This window comes from Sorex fumeus, unplaced genomic scaffold (genome assembly GCF_029834395.1).
Source record: "Sorex fumeus unplaced genomic scaffold, SorFum_2.1 ptg000054l, whole genome shotgun sequence".
In the NCBI taxonomy this organism is placed as follows: domain Eukaryota; kingdom Metazoa; phylum Chordata; class Mammalia; order Eulipotyphla; family Soricidae; genus Sorex; species Sorex fumeus.
The window spans coordinates 47,248,381-47,256,320 of record NW_026606111.1 but is presented as its reverse complement, the minus strand read 5'-3'; the positions used below and the strand labels follow the sequence as shown (position 1 = coordinate 47,256,320).

Below are 7,940 nucleotides of genomic sequence, written 5' to 3'. Positions count from 1 at the left end.
GCCCCAGAAACATGTACTTGTCTTAAATAGGGACCCTCACTTGAGGTGAGGTTCACAAGGAAATATTGTATGAAAACATAAATCAAAGAAGCAGGGGAGAAAGGATATATCATGTGAGAAGAGATCATATATTTGGTGAAATGTGTTAAGATTCAGATGCCCTAGTCTTCCCACCAGGGATATTCCTTCAAAAATGCCCCCATTATACTGGAAGGGTGCTAGAACATTATATGACTGAAACTCAATTATGAGCATCTTTGTAACTGTGTATCTCTTGGTGATTCTAATTTTTAAAGTAATTTTTAAATGCACCCATCAAAATTACCTTTTTACCACTAAATGGGAAAGATACTTTCTAATACTTATCCTGACCAAAAGCTCAACAGAGTGTGACACTTGCCAGGAAATGTCCTCCCTTGCATTTTTCTCATGATACTTATTAGTACTTCACTCTTCTGTTTCTTCCCTCTTCTCATGCCAAATCTTTCCGTCTCCCTTGCAAGCTCCTCAAACATTATGTCTCTATTCAACACTGATGCTCTTTGCCACTTGCTCCTCTTGATTTCTTGTCCATGAACTGATTCTAAAACATAGCATAGCTGCAATTACAATATTCATGCCAAAGACAGTCATTGATGTATCTTTGGGTTTAGCATTCTTCAAGCTATTGGCACACAGGGGAGTAACATTATTTTCCTACAGAGAACACAAAAATAGTTATGCTGGGTTTTAATGTTCTATCAGTAGTCTGAGTTACAAATTAAGGATATATATTTGTAATGTTTTTTTGAATATCTGTGAGATAGACCATTACAAATCTATTCATAATTTGCTTCCAGTCATATAACGATCCAATATCCATCCCTCCACTAGTGTACATTTCCCACCAATGTTCCTGGTTCCCTAAAGCCATCCCCCAACACCCTACCCCCAACGCCAGCCTGTCTCTATGGCAGGATCTTTGATTCTTTCTCTCTGTCTCCTTTTTATTTTGTGCATCATGGGTCTCGTATATGTACTAAGAGGTCATCATGTTTGCTCAAGGAATTTAGTATTTTTTACAGGAAGCTACGACTGGAGTAGCTTTGAGGTATGGAAATGACTGCTGAGGCTTCCATAAGTACAGGGCAGTGGGGATGGGATGCCCATTGTGACCCAGAGAAAGCCTGGAGATTTCAGTCACAAAACCCGCATATCCGAATTTTCAGCTGTTATATTTCAGTGAGAGCCATCCTGAGAAGTTGGAAACCAGATGAGGGCATGGTGGCGATTTTCGATTGTGGGAGCAAGTGGCTGCACTGGGTTCTGGTTGGGTGGGCACCCAACTAACCTGCCTCCCTCGATTTACCCTAGTGTGTTCATCCTTTTGCAGGTCCAAGATTAACTGTGGCTTTTGATCTCTTTCAAGATTTGTTTATGGGTCTCTGAAACGAGACCAATCCATTAGCTTGTATAGCTGAGCCAGGGGTGGTTTGTGAACATGGCTCCCACATATCTTTAGGGAGTTTAATTTCTCGGGAAACTTAGTCCTGAGGTGTTGGGATCCAGCCAGCAGCACAGTGGCAATTTGAGGTTATCAGGAAGCATGAAGACACCATCAGACTGTTGATGCACTCACCTAAGAGTCTAGGTGGACTTCCTGGAGGCATTGCACCACCAGACTAACAAAGATTCATTGAATTAATAAGCGAATAATCAACATTTTTAAAATGTGTCACTTTATTGCATTTTAGAAGGGTAAATTCTAACAAGGAAATAATATTCAGGGTATAATCAAGATATAGGATTTATTCTTAATATGTTTAATAAAAGCTACACATTTTGGAAATTTATACAAAGAAATTTTTATAGTATCTGTCTTCATAATTTACTTGTAAATTACTAAGATATCACTGTATATTCCACTGTTCTTAGCATAGAAATTTACAGACAGAAAGTGCTACGTAAAAGTTCATTTTGGCACTTCTGTTCAAGGTGGTACTGGAAGTACTTGCAACAGAAATAAGGTAAGAAAAATATATTAAGGGTTTTTATGTATGAAAGGTAGCAATAAACTCTCACTATTCACAGCAGATATCATACTCTATTTAAAGAATACTAGAACCTCTACCAAAAAAGCTTCTAGAAACAATAGACTTTCATAGTAAAATTGCAGATTATAAAACCAATACCCAAAAGTGTATGGCTTCTTTATATGCAACTTATGAGAGAGAAGAAAGTGACATGAAAAAGCAATTCCATTCACAATCGTGCCTCAGAAAAATCAAGAACCTTGGAATCTGCTTAACTAAGGAGGTAAAGGACCTACACAACAGGAAATAACAAAGGACACTAGGAAATGGAAACATATCTCCTGCTTATGGAATGGGTGAATTAATATTGTCAAAATGGCAATTCTCCCCAAAGCATTGTACGAATTCAATGTGATCCCTATAAAGATACCCATGACATTCTTCAAAGAACTTGATCAAGCACTCCTGAAATTCGAATGGAACAACAAACACCCACTAATAGCCAAAGCAATTCTTGGGGAAAAAACGATGGATGCATCACCTTCCCCAACCTCAAACTCTACTATGAAGTGATAATAATGAGAACAGCATGGTACTGGAAGAAAGGCAGAGCCGCAGACCATTGGAAATGGATTGAATATACTGACACACAACCACAAATATATAATCATCTAATCTTTGATAAGGGAGCAAGAAATGTGAAGTGGAGCAAGACAGTCCTCTTTAACAAACGGTGCAAAAAAAACTGGACAGCTACATGCAAAAAAAAAAAAAAAATGACTCAGACCTCTACCTAACACCATGCACAAAAGTCAGATAAAAATGGGTCAAAGACCTCAAAATCAGACCAGAATCCCTCAGGTACATTGAAAACAAGGGCAAATCCCTCCACAACATTGAAGTTAAAGGTATCTTCAAAGATAACACTCCACTTGCAAAGCAACTGGAAACAGAGATAAACAAAGGGGACTATCTTAAATTAAGTAGCTTCTGTACTTCAAAAGAAACAGTGACCAGAAGCACAGACTCTGCCATGCGGGCAAGATACTCACAGAAGCCTACCAAGTTCCCTGAGAGTGAGAACTGGACAATAAGAGTTGTTATCTTATCAACAATATCCAATCTCTGGATCTTGGCCATTGATGGGATTACATGGCTCCAGGGGCTGTTCCTGGTTGTAACACTTAGCTACTAGAAGATGGGGGATCTGGATGGAGGGGGCCCAGTCTTGATCTGAGCAGCCTTGGAGATCACATCCCCCTGTCCCGCACACCTGGGTTCTGTTGAAGTACACGGGGCTTAGGTTTATCCAATTGCACCCATCACAGTGCTCCCGAGTCACTTCCATTACTTTGTCTGTCTGTAACCACTTCTATGCTCTCTGCCCCAACCAATTTGTAAGGTCTCATCCTTCTTAGACACTGAAGCTGTACTGTAAGTTATTGCCTTCCTCCTCTCCTTATGTCTTTTGAGCAGTTTACCTTAATGCAATGTCCTTTTGTATAGATACAGGAAGACAATTAATTCATATGCTTTGCAACTTAGGAATTGATTGGCTTTGAATATTATTCACTCCTGGGCTTCTGTCTTCTCAACTTAAGCCTCAGTTGCCCTCACTTCCTAGCACCCCAAGGGCAGGGTCCCGACGTGGGCCTGGATGTTACCAGGGCAAGCCGGTAAGTTATGTGCTAACCTGGCATCGCGATGGGCCAGGCCAAGGTGCCACGATTCTTAACTATAAGTTAAGAGGTTGATCATAGGCAAATGATGTCATGATCCAAAAGTAACGACAACACTAGGGCCCTGCTGCTAGGAATAGGAAAGATATCTTGCCTGAGCACTGCAGTCTGAGATCGAGATGACCCTAGGAGAGCAATTCTACAAGCTCAAAGTATTTCTTACTGTGTCCATACAAAATGATTAATATTATATATGCTTATATGTTGGTTGGACAAGGAGAGGAGAAAGACCTCCTATAAGCTGTTTTCCTGTGTGTCCTGACTAGCTTGGATGAAACTGCTTTCTCCCCTTCAAACTGCCTTTGTTGGGGCGCAGATCGTGATCTCCCTTTAACGACAAAGAGACTCCAGAGACTGCAAACATCAAGCAAGGTTTATTGTAAGACTGGCTAGCCAGGGTCAAGCCGCCTACACAGACACGCAGGTGAGTTAGGTGAGGCAAGACCCCGAACTTCTTCAAAGGGGATCTTATATAGGCCTTCACTGGCCGTTACAGCAAAGCCTGCGCATTTCATAGCCAATAGATTTGTAACAACATATGCTTTCTTAACCAATCCAATTAAGGGTAAATCACTTCTTAGCCTATAGTTTAAAGATCAGCATTTTGGGTTGGTGCCTAGGAACTGACAGGTTTTTAAGGCAGTCCTGGGTCTTGCAACATGGGTCTTGTGAGAGATATCCGGTTATCTGGTCTGACCCCCACCCTTCGAGTACCTGTATCTGAATTCCTTGCTCAGGGGCAGAAAAACCAGTTATTTTGCAGTGCAGGCTCCTATAAAGCAGATCTGAAAAAGCTTATCTAGACCTGTTTCTTGAAAAACAAGTTATTTTGCAATGCAGGTTCCTATTAAGCTAAGCTAAAATAATTCTGGTGGTAGTCCATTTTGGGCCTGTCCCTTACACCTTCAGTAAATGATTTCAGTATACTGAGACAGTTTTCCTTTTCTTTCAGAAACCTAGCTGGTCTTAGATCTGCAGATATCAGGTGCTAGCCAGGACTGATCTTTGGGATGTAGATTCCCAGCTCTACCCAGGCTGGTCTTTGGGATGCAAATCAAGGTGGTTGCAGCTTGTGAAAGTGATTGTGGAAGGTTTCAGTTTGGCTTTGTATCTTCTTTCCTGAGGAGTATTACTACTGGCCTGCTGATGTAAGGAAACAATGTGGATGTAAAGAAACAATATATGGTTTGCTGCCTCAATGTTCTTTCTGTAACTCCTTTTGATGACATCACTGTAATGCCCCTTTTAGAGGTTCTATGATCTATATAAGGGGATCTTCCTGGATCTCAGTGCCAGCACGTGCTTGAGGATTCCTGAGGCCTCTATGACATACATCTCTTCCGTGTAATAACCTGCTGCTCCACGACCAACCAGCCTGACCCCCGTTTCCTTCCATCTCCTGACCATCGCCATCGACCTCCATGGAGTGGGGAAACGGCCTGACCGCCAGCCTTTTATTTTTTGTGTGTTTACACAGGTTCTGCTTCCACTTCCTTCATGCATGAGTCTCCTTCAAGATTGGGCAGAGTGGTCTTAAGCGTACCTATGGCTGGTTGCAGAGGTCTTCAGCTGTCGGGGTTCTACTCAGGGCAGTGAGGGAAATTCACCCCTCCCCATCCAAGGGGCCCCGGTAAGGAAAGCCAGGTGCGGGGTCAGGAGCCTGTCGTTTTAGACATATTTGGAATTAATTTTAGATCGAAAAGTACTTATGTGCTTAGTAATAAATTACTATACACTTTTCAATCACCTCAGAGACCCCACTCTGCTTAGAGAACTAGATTTTTAAATACAGGGCTGTTTTGCCTGTGTGTCATGACTGAGAATCACTCTCAGTAGATATGAAACTCACTATACACAAAGATGCACACAGGCTACTTTGAGTCATCTGTGTTGTTAATGTGTGTTGGCCATTAAACTTCACTGAGACCCCTTAATCTGTCCTTTACAGGAGCCTCATGAGTCTCACCTTCCATTCAAGTTGTACTTGTAATAAGGTGGAATGAAATCATCAATATTCTCCTCACCTCTTCCTTCAGGAGAAAAGTCCTACTTACATTCAAGGTGGTCAAATTGCAGACAACACCATCCACCTTTTCCTGGAGATGTACACGGGACTGAGGTGACAACAGCAAAAGGCTCTAGTTTAATGGTTTTAATGAAGGTTTCAGGGAAGGGCATTAAAGAAGACTCATATACCATCTTCCAAAAGAATTATTTTGTAAAACTGATGCCTTGGGTATGGTAAAAGATAATATGGTAAAAACCATATTTTTCTTTCTAGGACATTAAAGTTCTAAATCTAACTATTCAAGCTGCTTTGAAATACATTCCTTGATTTGGAATCACTGTCTGCCATAGGAGTGAGTAAGGACAGCACTCAAAGTAATAAGAAGAGAAAAATATGGAAAAATTAACTCATACTATGTTTTGTAACATATATACTAAAATTGAAATGATACAGAGATTAGCATGGTCCTTGCACAGAGATGACATGCAAACTTGTAAAGTGATCCATATTTTTGTTTCAAGAAGAATTAACAGGGCGACTTTAAGCTAAGAAAATCCACACAAGTACAAAAATTCTACATAAAGATAGCACAAATCCCCATCACAACAATCTCCTCAATGTCAGTGGACTAAATGTGTGCCAATTCAAAGGCACAGAAAGGGAAGATAAATTAGAAAACTGATCCCAACATTCTGCTGCCTGAAGAAACACTTCTGAACAATCAAAGCAACCATGGGCTCAAAGCCAAAGGCTGGAAAACAATTCTTCAAGAAAGAAAAGAACACCTCCACAAAGCTGGAGTGGACATACTAGTATCAGGCCATATGGACTTCAGGTTATAGGTTATAAGAGACAGTGAAGGTCATTTCTTCATGATCATGGGATCTGTACATCAGAAAGAACTCACCCTCCTCACTGTAGGTGCTCCTAATGACAGACCAGCAAAATACTTAAAAATAACTTCTAATATACTTATAGAAAAACATTGAGAGCAACACAATACTAGTAGGAGATTTCAACACTTCTTTGTCACTTCTCGATAGATCAAACAGACTGAAGCTCAGCAAGGAAATATTTTCTTTAAGGGAAGTAATGAACAACCGATGGCTTAGGGAAGAAATCAAAGAGGAAATAAAAATTTCCATAAAGAAATGAGAATGAGGACACGAGCTACCAGAACTTGTGGGTCACAGCAAAAGCAGTGTTAAGAGGAAAGAGTATAGCTCTACCAGAATTCATCAGGAAGAAAGAAAGGGCCTGCATGAATAAATTAGAGCTCAAGATTTGGGAAAATGACCAACAAAAGTAGTCCAAACTAGGCTGGAAGAAGGAAATAATAAAACTTGTACCAGATATCAATGAGCTAGAATCCCAAAATACAATCCAAAAGACCAATAAGAGCAAAAGCTGGTTCTTTGAGAAAATAAATAAGATCAATAAACCATGAGAAGCTTCTCAAAGAAACAAAGAGAAAGAACTCTAATAAGTCAAATCAGAAATGCAAAGGGGCATATCCTAATAGAAACTACAGAAATCCATAGGATCATCAGAGATTATATTGAGAATCTTTACAGCAGGAAATGAGAGAATCTTATATAAATTGATAAATTTTTGGATTCCAATTACCTCCCAAGGCTGAACCAAGAAGATTTGGAATACTTGAACCTATCACTTCCAAGGAAATTGAAATGATGATGGAAAGTATCCCCCCAAACAGAATCCCTGGCCCAGATGAATGGATTCAATAGTGAAATATTTCAAACCTTTAAAGAGGAAATACTGCCAACATTTTTCAAGATTTTCCAGGAAATTGAAGAATCATAAATACTCCCAAATAGTTTCTATGAGGCAAAGATCACCCTAATACTCAAATCAGACAGAGACACCACAAAAAAAGAAAATTACAAACTTATTTCCTTGATGAATACAGATACACAAATTCTCAAGAAAATACCAGCAAAGAGAATCCAGAAACTCAACAAAAGATCACACACTATGACCAAGTAGGTTTATTTTGGGGATGCAAGGATGGCTTAACATTCTCTAGTCAATCAACAGAATACACCATCTCAATAAAATAAAGATAAAAGTCATATAATCATATCAATATATGTAGATAAATCATTTGATGAGATCCAGCACCCATTCATGATGAAAAACTCTCAACAAAATGGGAGTTGA

General features: G+C 39.8%; 1 pseudogene; it reads left to right on the top strand.

The window, feature by feature from the left end:
* The first annotated feature begins 6,173 nt into the window (after positions 1-6,173).
* LOC130033680 (uncharacterized) lies at positions 6,174-6,272 on the top strand (annotated as a pseudogene).
* Positions 6,273-7,940: the final 1,668 nt, after the last annotated feature.